The sequence below is a fragment of the Delphinapterus leucas genome, chromosome 3 (genome assembly GCF_059928025.1).
Source record: "Delphinapterus leucas isolate spDelLeu-1000000601 "Yukka" chromosome 3, BTC_Dleu_Yukka2, whole genome shotgun sequence".
NCBI classification, from domain to species: domain Eukaryota; kingdom Metazoa; phylum Chordata; class Mammalia; order Artiodactyla; family Monodontidae; genus Delphinapterus; species Delphinapterus leucas.
The window spans coordinates 25,618,251-25,633,681 of record NC_143131.1 but is presented as its reverse complement, the minus strand read 5'-3'; positions in this window follow the sequence as shown (position 1 = coordinate 25,633,681).

Here is a 15,431-nt window from a genome sequence, read left to right as displayed (position 1 = left end):
AATAGGTGAATATATAAATAAGCTGTTGTACATACAAAAATTGGAATGCTATTAAGCAATAAAAATGAATAAAATATTAATACACACAATGACACTGATGAGTTTCAAAATAATTACATTGGGTTAAAAACAGACAAAAACAGTACATACTGTATGATTCTGTTTATATTAAATTCTAGAAAAGCAAAAATAATCTATAGTGATAGCAGACGTATGATTGCCTCAGTTGATGGAAGAAGGGTGTTGGGGAAGTGTAAGAAGGAGGGTTTCAAAGGGGCATAAGGAAACTCTGGGTTGTGGGGTAGATATGTTTACCTTCTTGATTATGGTTATAATTTCATAGGTGTAAGCATATGACAAATATTTGAAATGGAACCTTGAAATTGTAATATTCATACAATTGAATATTATTTAGCACTAAAAGGAATGAAGCACTGATACATGGTGCAATATTGATGTACCTGGAAAACATGCTAAGTGATAGAAGCAAGACAAAATATGCCACATACTGTATGATTCCACTTATATAAAAGCTCAGAATAGGCAAATCTATAAAGACAGAAAGTATATTAGTAGTTCTCAGAAGATGGGTGACAGGGGGAATGAAGAATGAATGCTGTTTCTTTATGTAGTGATAAAAGTTTTCTAAAATTAGATACTTGTGATAGTTGCACAACTCTGCACATATTCTCCAAACCACTGAACTGCATAAGAGTGAAGCTTATGATATATGAATTATATCTCAAAAAATCTGTTATTTAAAAAATACAAGAATAGATTGTTGGAACAATTTGTAAATGCAGAAAAATAATGTGTGAGCCAGCTGCTGGAATGAAAATTACCTTCATTTAGGACGGTAAATAAATAAATAAACTTGCTATTAATGTGCAAACACTAATGTTTTATTGGAACAGAGAAGGATTATCTCAAAGGCTGAAATTTAATAGATGGGAAAACTACTTATTAAAGATCATGAAAAATTAAGAAGAGTCAATAACAGTGATCTACTTTTTGATAAATTACATCTATATCAAATATCAAACGAAGATTAAACAAAAAATCTGGGATACCAGATTCAAGCTGAAATTCTACCCTCACTTTAAATTTTTTAACAACAAACAGAATATAATATTATTTGTATGTACGTGCAAGCATTTGCCTACGTACACATATATGGAGAAATTATACCAACAAACTTTTCATAAACAGGGTAACTATTTTTATAAGAGAATCAGAAATCACTATATTACTTCCACTCTAATTACAGAAAAGTATTGGGGGGATGCCTTGTCATGGCCAGAATGTAATCTCACCTAAGGCACAGAATTGTCATTGTTTCACATCTTTCCTGGGTCATCATGTGATCCTCTGTGGATTACTGAATATTTGTGCAGACAGGCATCTGGGTACAACTTAAACCAAGATGATAATTAGAAGGGAGACTGACACTGCTCACTTGAATAATGCAAAGTACTATTGACATTGTGGGTAGAGTTAGGCCAGGATTTTTAGTGTGTGATCCAGATTACTTGCATCACAACTACTTGGAGGGCTTACTTAAAAAACAAAATATTGGATCCTGATACAGAAAAAGTAAGAGTATCTGAAAGCGGGATTTGAGCATCTACTTTTAAAGCATCCACAAATAATATTATGCACATTAATAATACTTATCTAAACACTGTCTATAATTCACTATTTGTCTTTGGGAGTTGTGCATTTAGAAATGTGTGCATCTAGGTTTGGTTCAATATTTTCTCACTAAAATGTCATAAAATTTACTTGTTTCTATTTTTACGGTAACATTTATTAAGAATCCCAAAAGGGACTATGTATTAGTGTTCCTGAAAGCAAGTATATTCATGCATTCATGTGCACACACACACACGCTTTAAATTAGTTTTTGAATATAATTTGTGATAGAAGAGTTTATACTCTCCCTAATTGTATGTCCTTTTTCTGTCTTTCAGGTAGAAAAGAAAGGGAGGAAGTCCTGAACGTAGTATTCTAAATCTGTATACTTCCTTTGAAGTTGACAACTTTGCTAAGTTTCCTAACTCAATGCCAAGGTTTTATTATTGGTGTTTTTATTCTCACACTCTTATGTATAACCCTGGCTTTAATGAATTAGGCTAAGTCACATGTGAGCATTAATATCCTTTTATCCAAAAGATGCAAAATTATGTAGACTAGAGAAAAGCAGGTAAAGTGGCTTTCTTGCCCCCCTGCTCTAGGTCAGACTTCTGATTTTGCTTTTCTGTATCTTCTTACTAGAACAATAAAAACATTAAAGAACAGATCCAAAGAACACAGCTAAGGAAAGAATGTGTTTTTCGGAGATTTCCCAAGCTACCCTCCAAGACTTTTTCTGGGTGGAGTCATTTCCAAATAATAGCGATCTCAGAATCATTTTATAGCACCAACTACAAGAGGGACATGAATTCACAAACACACACACACACTCATCCACACAAACACTACAGAGACATATACAAGAAGATGACCCAGAGAGGAGATTTTGAGAAACAAAGACAAAGGAACCAAAGAATTAAAACAAAAAAATAGTCCAAAAACACTCCCAATAAGGCATAGCTTCTACAAGCTTTCAAAACTTTGTAAACCTACATGTTTCTCCTCCTGGAACCATGTGAACCAACTGTGAACCTATCTTGACCCTACTGAAGATCAATAAAACTCTGCCTGGGAGGAGAAAGAGAAGAATCTTTAAGTTTCTTATAGAGGTTGGAATGTGCTACTAAGATTGAAGAAACTCAGTCAATGTGTATTCAACTATTTATTCATCTATTGAAAACTATCAATGTAATGTCTCATGTCTGTTATACTCTTTAAAAGCATACATTCATTGATCAAATATATAGTATATAAGTTGAACTAAGGACCAGAAAGAGAAGATATGTTCAAGTAGTATGGGTTGAGCTCATAAATAGATGAAGCAAGTTAGTAGAATAAGTTAGAAAGGTATTAGTAATTCAGAAGTTCACAGGGATATTACAGATGAGTAGACTTACTGCCCAAATACATTTATAAATAAATGTTGCCGGTTGTGTGTCTGATCATAAATGCAATTGATATAACCAAGGTAATTTTGAGTGTTTTGGAAAAGCTCAAAAAAGAAGATATTTTTTTCCCCCACCAAGGTTTTGGATCAAATTGAGAAACAGTAGCAGAGACAGAAGATGAAGCACAAAATATATAAACATGGTTATGATAAAGCCATGTGGGACACCTCATGTCAGCTAGTGTAACATCAGACTGGGTCTATTCACTCTCTAACTTCCCTGAAGTCCAGGCCTTCTGGCAGCACACCTGAGGAAAGTGTTGAATTTAGAGAAGACTGCACTTGACTAGGTTGCCCCTCCCACTGGATCGTGCAGAGGAAGAAGTGAAGGAGCAGAGGTACACAATGTCCTATCTCAAGACTTTAGATGTTTCCAGTTTAGAACAAATACCACTGTCAGTTCCTCCCCAAGCAGTAAACCTACCTAGCTGAAATGGAGAGGAGTAAGATTTGCAGTAAGAGTGCAGAAGTTTACATGGAAACCTGTACTCATGAAAACTGGAAGGTGGAAAATGGCATTTCCCTCTGAAAAAAAGAGTAGAAGAAAGCAAGACTTCACAAGTAAATATGATCACTGAAAACAAAACTCTTAGCAATCAGTGATACCACAATTTTCCTTTTTAATTCATTTCTTCCTGAAACCCTAAATATGTAAAGCTGTGATAATGTTTGAATAATTATAGGGAGTACAGGAGAAGAAGTAGGGGTTTCTTGCATTTGAAGAAGTAGAGTTCATTCTGCCATAATACAGTGAATAAAAATAACAATAAAAATGGTTATACTGAAAAAGTGGTGTATAATGATTTAATACTTATATATGCAGATCAGATGATTCCTGAATAACATAGGTTTAAACTGAATGTGTCCACTTATAAACAGATGAGAATTTTTTTCAGTATATGTAGTACCTGTATTTTCATTTTACAGATCTTTAAATTAACAACGTATGAGGAAAAGTTTGTGTTCATCTGAGAACGCAATATGTGGAATCAAAAGAACTAGGGTTTGAATCTTGATTCTATCCAAAGTGTTTCAACTTCCTGCCCTTGAATGAGACATTTATCAATTCCTTTGTTTTTGAGGAAGAGATAGCAGTACTTTGAATTTCAACTGCATGGGGAAGCATTTGGTGCCCCTAACCCCTACATTGTTCAAGGATCATGTGTATGTATATAAAAAATGTTCATATATATATATATATATGTGCTTACTCTTACTCAAAAATAAAATAAATTAAAATTTATCAGAGATAAAAAGTCAAACTAATCTTTAGCAGAATAAACTGGATTTAGCGGAAAATAGATTATTAGTAAACATTTTATTGAAGAAAAGTACTTCAGACCGTGGGAAAGCTGTAGATAAGGTGCATACAGTTATTTATGCTACACTTGAAAAGTGGCATTTTTTTACCTTCAATGTAAGCAGACCTTAGACTTTCTTTACCTCAAAGAAAAAAAAAAGTAAAACTTAAAGGGAGAAAAAAAACTCTGGAAAATGCAACATTACTTGTTTGTTGAATATGTTCCAGTAAGCACAAAATAGTTCATATATATAACTAATTTTTTAAAAGACACTAAGCTTGGAATGCCTATTTACTTTCCCTGTATAAATAAAAGGGATTGAAGCAAGTGAAACATCATCCATTTCATGATCAAATGAAAATGTTTGGTGTGGAGAAAATGTTCCCCTAACTATAGTCTAAATTCACCAGCTATACTTATTTCAACAATCATCTTATTCTGCTTTCTGAACACACAGTTATGCTGCTTAATAGAAAATAAGTATTTCATCTTGAAGATTGAAATCTAGGTTTTTAGTTTAATCATTCACCACAGAAACATAGTAAATTATTACAAAGGCATAACTACCTCTGATGGTAAAGAATAGAAAGAATTGAATTTTTGTCTGTTGCTGTTCTGCCTACAGTAACTTGAAATGGTTCATATTTTCAAACTCTGTTACGGACAGAGAACGGTTTCTTACAGGTTAGCATTTTATTAGGTACAACCCCTAAATTTAATATAAATTATGAATTAAGAATTGGTGGGAAATTGCTCTTTCAAATTTTAGTTCAGTTTTTTGTCTATCTAGACATATGTCCAACCCTGGGTCCCATTTTAATTTTATGAAAGTTTATTGAGATATAATCCACATATCAAAAAATTAACTTTTAAAATGTACTTATCAGCAGTTTCTAGTATATTCATGATGTTGTGTGACCATCACCACTATCTTAACTCCAGAATATTTTCAACCCTTCATGGAGAAGTGTCATACCCATGAGCAGTCACTATGCATCCCCCGCCTCTCTCTAGCTCCTGGCAAACACTAACACATTTCTGTCTCTACGAACTTGTATATTTTGACCCTTCATAAAAATGGATACATAAAATATGTTTCCTTTGTGTCTGACTTCTTTCATTTAGCATATTTTTTCATCATTCATCCATGTTGCAGAATGTGCTGAATTGTATTTTATTTCATGGATAGGTCACATTTTTCTAATCCATTTAACGGCTGATGGATTTTGGGGTTATTTACACTTTGGGATATTATTCGTGTGCAATTTTTAGTGTGGACATGTTTTCAATTCTCTTGGGTATATAACTAAGAGTAGAATTGCTGGATCAGATAGGAACATGCTTAACTTTTTCAGAAATATTCAAATTATTTTCCAAAGTGGCTACACCATTTCAAATTCCTATCAGCACTATATGAGAGTCTTAATTTCGTACATTTTTGCCAAAACTCATTCTGCCTTTTTGCTTCTAGCCATCCTAGCAGATGTGAAGTCATATTTCACAGTGAAATGGTTTGCACTTCTTTAATAGATGATGATGTTGAGCATCTTTCCATATGTGTATTGTTCATTCATATATATATTTTATAAAAATATATGTCCATATTCTTTATCCATTTTTTAAAAGATGGGGTCATTTGCCTTTTTATTGTTAGGTTTTAAGAGTTCGTTACATATACTGGATATAGGTCTCTTGGCAAATATATGATTTGGAAATATTTACCCCAATTCTATGAGTTATCATTTCAATTTCTTGATGGTGTCCTTAAAGCAAAAAAGTTTTTTTTGAAACTTTGACAACATACAGTTTGCCTAGTATTTTGTTCTGTCATTTTTCCTTGGATATCATATCTAAAAAAAAAATGGCTTGATTCAAGACCATGAAGATTTAGTCTTATGTTTTCTTCTAAGAGTTTTATTATTTTAGTGCTTACATTTATCTACCTATGTGAGTTAATTTTTCCACATAGGATGAGGTAATTCTTTTATGTATTCTTTCTTCATTCTTTTATTTATTTATTTAGGTATTTATTTATTTTTCTTCATTCTTTTATATATGGAGATCCAGTGGTACCAGCACTATTTGTTTTCCCATTGAATTGACATTGCATTCTTCCTTGTCAAAAATCAACTGACCATAAATATAATGACTTGTTTTGAACTGTAAATTGTATTCAACTGATATATAATTTTATCCTTACTGAAATATTACACTGTTAAATATGATGACAGCAAGATGGTGGACTAGAGGTCCTCATCCCCCTCAAAAACAATGATTTAACAACTACTCATGGATACAGATAGCTCTTGGAGAAGTCTGGTGTACAATTAAGAATATACAGCAATCCAAAGGAGAACTAAAGATGAGAATGGCCTTATAGAAGAATTTAGGAAGCAATTAACCTGAATCACCCAATCGCTAGGCCAGCAGAGCTTGGCACCAAGATGAATTCCCTTGGCCATGACTTCCCCCTATTGGAGAAAAGAGGAACAAGACAATATCCACAGTCTTTGCCACCAAACACCCCTGCAGTCTTTGCTAACTTAACATCAGTAGACAGAGCTTCCTGAAGTTCATGCTGCTTTGCCCTGCTGGAGACTGAGTCACTGCTGCACCAACACCTGAGCCAAAGCCATGATTGTAACACAATACCTAGTATTGGTACTGCTCCTCCAAACTGTCAGTCCTGAAACCAGTGTCCCTGGACCTGACAGCAGATCTGGCACTATCACACACACCCCATCCAGCTGGTACCTTCATGCCTACTCAAAGATATTTTCCCACTAAAAGCAGTCTGTAAATCTAGAAGAGGTGACTGCTCCTTCAAATGCACAGACACCAGTGCAAGGCACCAAGGAACATGAAAAATCAAGGAACTATGACATCACCAAAGGAATACGATAAATTTTCAGTAACTGTCTGTAGAAATTACCTGGCAAAAATTCAAAATAACTCCTTAAAAAAGCTCAGTGAGCTACAAGAGATTACAGATAGAATATTTACTAAAATCAGAAAAACAGTATGTGAACAAAAATAGAAATTCAACGAAGTGATAAAAATCACAGACACATACACACAAAACAAATAAAAATTCTGGAGCTGAAGAAGACAATGAATAAATTGAAGAATGCAATAAAGAACTTCAACAGAAAATTGAAGGAAACAGAAGAAAGAACAGCAAACTTGAAGAAAAGTGATTTGAAATTATCTAATTAGAGGAGCAAAAGAAAAAAAAAAGAATGAAAAAGAGTGAAGAAAGCCAACAAGATTTATTGAACATTATTAGATGAATCAACATACATATTATAGGAGTCTCAGAAAGAGACAGAAAGAGGAAGGGACAGAATGCTTATTTAAAGAAATAATGACTGAAAACTTCCAAAATCTTAGGAGGGAATTATAAATTCAGGTGCAGGAAGTTCAAAAGACCCAAAATAAGATCAATTCAAAATGACTACATCACAGTATATTATAATGCTATGGTCAAATATCAAAGGAAAAAAGATAATTTTAAAAGTTGCACTAACAAAAGCAACCCATCTTATAAGGGCACCTCCATAAGACTATCAGTGGATTTCTCAGCAGAAACACTGCAGGCCAGGAGAGAGTGAAATGATACATTCAAATTAATAAAAGAAAAAAACAACACAAACACAACCCTGCCAACCAAAAATGCTATACCTGACAAAACTGTTCTGTAAAAATTAATGAGAGACAAAAGTCTATCCCAGACAAAACAAACAAACAAACAAAAAAACAAAAGAAAACTGACCTACTTCATAGAAAAAGCTTAAGGGAGTTCATCAAATTGAAATGAAAACACACTAAGAAAAAACAACATGAAAACATCCGAAAGCATAAATCTTGCCTGTGAAGGTAAATATATAGACACATACAGAAAAATATAACACTGTAATGTTGATGCATAAATTAATTTTAACACTAATATAAAAATTATAAGAAAAATTTGTTAGTGGTTATATAACACAAAAATTATCAAATTGTGACTACAAGAACAAAAAGCACTAGGAGCAGAGACTATAAGTGAATGAAAGTGAAAACGAAAACACAACACACTAAAACTTACATGATGTAGCAAAACTGCAGTAAAAGCGAAGTTTATAACAATAAATGCCTACATTAAAGGAAGACCTCAAATAACCAGTGTAATTTTATACTTCAAGGAATTAGAAAATGAAGAAAATAAGCCCAAAGTTAGCAGAAGAAAGGAAGTAATAAAGATTAGGACATAAATAATCAAGAAAAGAAAACCATAGAAATAAAACAAGAATCTGTGAGCTGGTTTTTGAAAAGATTAACAAAATTAGCAACCTCTTAGCTAGACTAGCCAAGAAAAAGAGAATATTCAAATAAATAAAATCAGAAATGAATGAGGACACATTAAAACAAATACCATAGAAATAAAAAGGATCATAAAGGACTATTATACACAAGTATATAAATCTCAACAAATTGAATAACCCAGAGGAAATGGATATATTCCCAGAAACATACAATTTATCAAACCTGAATCAAGAAGAAATTAAAAAAAAACTGAACAGAACAATAATAAGTAATTAAATTGAATCATTAATAAAGAACTCCTGAAAAGAAAAGCCCAGGACCAGACGGTTTCATGGGTGAATTCAACTAAACATTCAAAGAAGAATTAATAACAATAATTCTTAAACTCTTCCAAAAGAATAGAAAAGGAGGGAATACAGTCAAACTCATTTTATGAGGCCAGCATCACCCTGATACCAAGGCCATACAAAGACACTACAAGAAGATAAAATTCAGGTCAATATCCCTGATGAACATAGAGGCAAAAATCCCCAATAAAATTCTATCAGTTTGAATTCAGCAGCACAGTAAAAGTATCATATATTTTGAACAAGTGGGATTTATCCCTGGGATGCAAGAATGGTCAACATATGCAAATCAATCAGTATGATATACCACATTAACAGAATGAAAGAGAAAGCCACATTATCATCTCAGTAGTGGCAGAAAAAACATTTGACAAGATTCAACACACTTTCATAATAAAAACTACTCTCAACAAAATAGGTTTAAAAGACTTACCTCAACACAATGAAGATCATAAATGACAAGCCCACAGCTAACATCATACTCAATGGTAAAAAACTGAAAGATTCTCTTCAAGGATCAAGAGCAAGACAAAGATGCCCACTCTTACCACTTCTATCCAACATATTACTAGATATCCATGTCAGAGCAATTAGACAAGAATAAGAAATAAAAGGCATATAATTACAAAGGAAAAAGTAAAATTATCTATATTTGCAGATGACATGATCTTATATAGAGAAAACCTTAAAGATTCAACAACAGCAAAATAACTGTTAAAACTAATAAATAAATTCAGTAAAGTTGCAGGATAGAAATCAACATAAAAAATCAGTTGCGGGCTTCCCTGGTGGTGCAGTGGTTGAGAGTCCGCCTGCCGATACAGGGGACACGGGTTCGTGCCCCGGTCCGGGAAGATCCCACATGCTGTGGAGTGGCTGGGCCCGTGAGCCATGGCCGCTGAGCCTGCGTGTCCGGAGCCTGTGCTCCACAATGGGAGAGGCCACAGCAGTGGGGGCCCATGTACCAAAAAAAAAAAAAAAAAAAAAATCAGTTGCACTTCTATATGCAAATAATGGATTTTCTAAAAATGAAATTAAGAAAATACCCCATTCAAATAGCAACAAAAATAATAAAATGCTTAGGGAAAACTTAACCAATTAGCAAAAGTCTGGTACACTGAAAATTACATAAGATTGATGAAATAAATTAAATAAGACACAGACAAGTAGTAAGAAATCTGTGTTTATGAATTGGAAAGATTAATAATGTTAAAATGTCTATACTATCCAAAATGATATTCATATTCAATTAAACACCTATCAAAATCTCAAGGACATTCTTTACATATATAGAAAAAATAATCCTAAAATTTATGGAACCATGAAAGACCCTGATAGCCAAAGCAATGTTTAGCAAGAAAAACAAAGCTGGAGGTAACACATTTTCTAATTTCATAATATATTACAAAGCAATAATAAATGAAACAGTATGGTACAGGCATAAAAACAGACATATAGACCAATGGATAGAGCCCAGAAATAAATCCACACATCTATGGACAACTGATCTTCAACATGGGTGTCAAAACACACAATAAGGAAAGGATAGCTTCTTCAATAAATGGTGTTTAAAAAATAAGGAATACATTTGCAGAAGGATAAGATTGGAATCTCACACAATATAAAAAACTCAAATCAAAATGGTTAAACACTTAAGGGTTAAAACCAAAAATCTGAAAACCATAAATCTACTAGAAGAAAAGCTTCTTGGCATTATTCTGGGCAAACATTTTTGGCTACAACACCAAAAGCTCAGGCAACAAAAGTAGAAATAGAAAAGTGAGATGGCATAAAAGTAAAAAACTTCTACATTGCAAAGGAAATCACAAACTGTATTAAAAGACAAACTATAGTGTTACAGAAAGTATTTTCAAATTCTATATCAGATAAGGAGTTACTATCACATAATTTTAATATATGAACTTCATATGGAACTTCTACAACTTAATGGCAAAACAACAAACAATCTGATTAATAAAAAATGACAAATGAATAGGAATTTCTCAAAAAAGACATACAAATGGTCAGCAGTTATATGAAAAAGTGTTCAATATCACTAATCAGTCAAATGCAAATCAAAACCTTGCTTTTGTTAGAATGTCCATTACCAAAAAGACAAATGATAAGTGTTGGTGAGGATGTGAAGAAAAGGAAAATCCCTGTACACTGTTGATGGGAATGTAAATTGATATAGCCACTTATGGAAAACAGTATGTAGTTTTCTCAAAAAATGAAATAAACAAAACAAAACTATCTTATGACCCAGCAACCCCATTACTGGTTACATGTACAAAGGAAATGAAATCTGAATCTCAATTTGCTATCTGAATTCTCATATTCATTGTAGCATTATTCACAATAGCCAAGATATGGAAACAATCTGTCTCTTGATGAATAAATAAAATGTAAAATGTGATACACACACACACACACACACACACACACACACACACACAATGGAATATTATACAGCCTTTAAAAAGAACAAAATTCTTCCATATGCAACAATGTGGATGAACCTGTGAGGATATTATGCTTGGGGAAATAAACCAGACATAGAAAAACAAACATTGTATAATCTCACTTATATGTGGAATCTAAAATAGTCAAACTGGCTGAAGCACAGAGTAGAATGGTGGTTGCCAGAGGCTAGGGAAAGGAGGAAATGAGAAATATGGCTCAAGGGGTACAAGGTTTCAATCATGCAAGATGAATAAGTTCTGGTGATCTAAAGTATGGCAAATCAATGTTAAAAATACTGTATTAAGTACTTAAATTCATTAAGAGGACAGATATTAAGTGTTCTTAGCATAAAAAAAGAATGTGATAATTATGTGAGGTGAGTGATATATTAACTAGCTTGATTGTGGTGATTATTTAAAAATGTATATCTATTTCAAAACATCACATTACACATTTTAAATATATACAATTTTTACTGATCACCTCAATGATGTTGGAAAAATAATAAATTACCACACTGTCTTGATTACTGTAGCTTGCATTAACTTTTGAATTTTAGAAGTGTGAGTATTCCTACTTTGTTCTTCTTTTGGGACTTGTTTTAGCTATTCTGGGTCCAAATTTCCAGAAGATTTGAGGATCAGTTTGTCAATTACTGGAAAAATATGCAGTTGGAATTTTGACAGAAATTGTGTTAAACCTGTACATCAACTTGAGAAATATTTTTCTTAACAATAATTTTTCTGATCTTAAACATTGTATTGCTTTTCATTTATTTAGATATTATTTAATTTCTTTCAATTTCTTTTGTATTTTCAGTGTACCAGCCTTGCACGTCTTTTATTATTTAAATTTATTCCTAAATATTTTGTTCTGTTGATGCTATTGTAATGAACTTTTCCATATGGTTTAATTTTAGAAATATTCATTGTTAGAATATAGAAATGCAACTGAACTTTACATATTTATAATCTTTGCAAACTGGCTGAGATGATTCATTAGTTCTAAAAGTTTTTAAAAAATATATTCTTCAGGATTTTCTATATACAAGATCATGACAGTTGTGAAGAAATAATTTGAAAATTTCCCTTCCAATCTTGATAACTTTAACCTCATTTCCTGACTAATTTCACTAGCTAGCATTTCCAGTAAAATGATTAATAGAAGTGCCAAAAGCACATATCTCTGTATTGTTACTGATCTTATGAAGGAAGGATCAAGTCTTTCACAGTTAAATATAACATAAACTGTATTTCTGTAGATGACCTTTATCAGGTTGAGGAAATTTCTTCTACTCTTAGTTTCTTGAGCACTTTTAATCATGAAAGAGAGCTAGATTTTGTCAAATATTTTTCAGCATCTATTCAGATGTTCATGTTGTTTATTTTATTTATTCAATCTATATGGTATATTATATTGATAGATTTTCACAAGTTGAACCAAGCATGAACTCCTGTAGTAAATAATTCCTGGTGTATAAATAATCTTTTTGTGTGTTTGCCTTTGGTTTGCAAGCATTTTGTATAGGGTTTTTGTTTTTATATTCCTAAGAGATATCAGTTTTTAGTTTCCTTTTCTTGTAATGCCCTTATCTTTTTTGATTATCAAGGTAATGCATGCCTTAGAATGATTTGGGAAGTGTTTCCTCTTTGCTATTATGAGGAATAGTTTGAGTGATTGGTGTTAATTTTTCTTTAGACATTTGTTAGAACTCACAAGTCAAGTCATGTATACCAGGGCTTTTCTTATTGGAATTTTTTTAAAGTATAATTTAATCTCTTTATTGTAATACTTAGGTCTATTAAGATATTCTGTTTTCTTCTTTTGCATAAGTTTGAGTAGTTTATATCTCTGTAGGAATTTGTGTCATCTAGGTTACCTAAATTGTTGTCATGTGAACAATTGTTGACAATGCTCCCCTACAATCCTTTTTATTTTTCTAATGTCATTAATGGTGTACTTTCTTCCATTACTGATTTTAGAAATTAGCTCTCTCTCTTGTCAGTCCAGCCAATTTAGCTGATCTTTCCAAAAAACCAAGTTTTGATTTCATTGAGTTTTCTCGATTGTGATTCTACCTCTAGTTCATTAATTTTCTTACTATACTTTATTATTTCTTTCCTTCTGCTTACTTTGAATATAGCTTTTCTTTTTTTCATGGTGTGTTAATGTGAGTGGTTATGCTTATTATTTACAATTATTTTTCTTTTGTAATAGATATTTATAGCTACAAATTTCCACTAGGCAGTGCTCTAGATGCATCCCATAGTTACAATATGTTGTGTTTTTATATTACCCATTTTTAAGGTTTTTTTCCTTCTTCAACCACCTGTTATTTTAGAGTGTGGTTTAGTTTCTGTATATTTGTGAGTTTTGCAAGTTTCTACATGTTATTGATTTCTAATTTCAATTCATTTTGTTCAGACAACATAATCTGTTCCATTTCAATCCCCATACATTTATTGTGTCTTATTTTATATCTTAAAATATGGTCTTTATTGGAGAATGTTTTATGTGCACTTGAGAAGAAAGTTTATTCCCCTGTTTTACATCAAAGTGTTCTATTAATATTTTTTAGGTCTAGAGGATTTGCAGTGTTGTCCAAATCTTCCATTTCTTATTTTTATTTATTAATTTTTTTTTTTTTGCGGTACGCAGGCCTCTCAATGTTGCGGCCCCTCCGGTTGCGGAGCACAGGCTCTGGACGCGCAGGCTCAGCAGCCATGGCTCACAGGCCCAGCCACTCCGCGGCATGTGGGATCTTCCTGGATCAGGGCACGAACCCGTGTCCACTGCATCGGCAGGCGGACTCTCAACCATTGCGCCACCAGGGAAGCTCTTAACCTGTTTTTGATTTTTTATTTATTTTTATTTTTTTCAAATCTTCCATTTCTTGACCTACTGCTGAGATGTTATATTCATTATTAAAAGTTGGGTACAAAGTCTCACATTATTCTTTTTAAATTCTCTATTTTTCACATATTTTGGTCCAGTATTGTTGGGTGCACAATATTTATAATTGTGTCCTCTTGACCATTTCATCAATATAAAATATTTGACCTCTATAGCAATTTTATCTTAACATCTATTTTGTCTGATACAACTATAGCCTCTCTACCATTTATCTTTTGGGTAGTGTTTATATGGTATATCTTATTCCATCATTTTATTTTCAACCTGTTTGTAACTATGAATCTAAAGTGTAACTCTTGAAGATGGTACTGTAGTTGGATTGTGGATTTTTTTCATCTTTTCTGTCAATCTTTACCTTTTACTGTAGCTTTTATTCTATTTACATTTAATATAATTACTAATTAGATGATTTATATGTGAAATTTTGCTATTTCTTTTCTGTAAATTTTATGTGCTTTTTGTTTCTCTGTTGCTCCATTACTGTATTATTTTGTGTTAAATAGATATACTGTAGTATTCAATTTTAATTTATTGTTGCTTGTTTTACTAAATTTTTCTGAGTTTTTTTCCTTAATGGTTACCACGAGGGTTATGAATAACCTAGAACAATCTATTTCAGAATAATATCAATGTAATTTCAGTAATATAAAAAGTCATAAATATACAAAAAAATACAGTGCCATTTTCTTTTCCTCTTAATACTATTATTATCATACAAACTACATCTTTATATACCATAAGTCCATCAACACAGTTTTATAATTATTATTGGTGCAATTTTCTTTTGAATAAAATAGGAAAATAAGGGTTTTACAAAGAAAAGTATGTATTATCTAGCCTCAAAAGGAATGAAATATGGGTATATACTTCAACATGGATGAATCTTGAAAACATTATACTAACTGAAAGAATCCAGAAACAAAATGCTATACATTACATGAAAACATTGATATGAAATATTCAGAATAGGCAAATACACAGAGACAGAAAACAGATTAGTGTTTGTCCAGGGCTAGGGAAGAA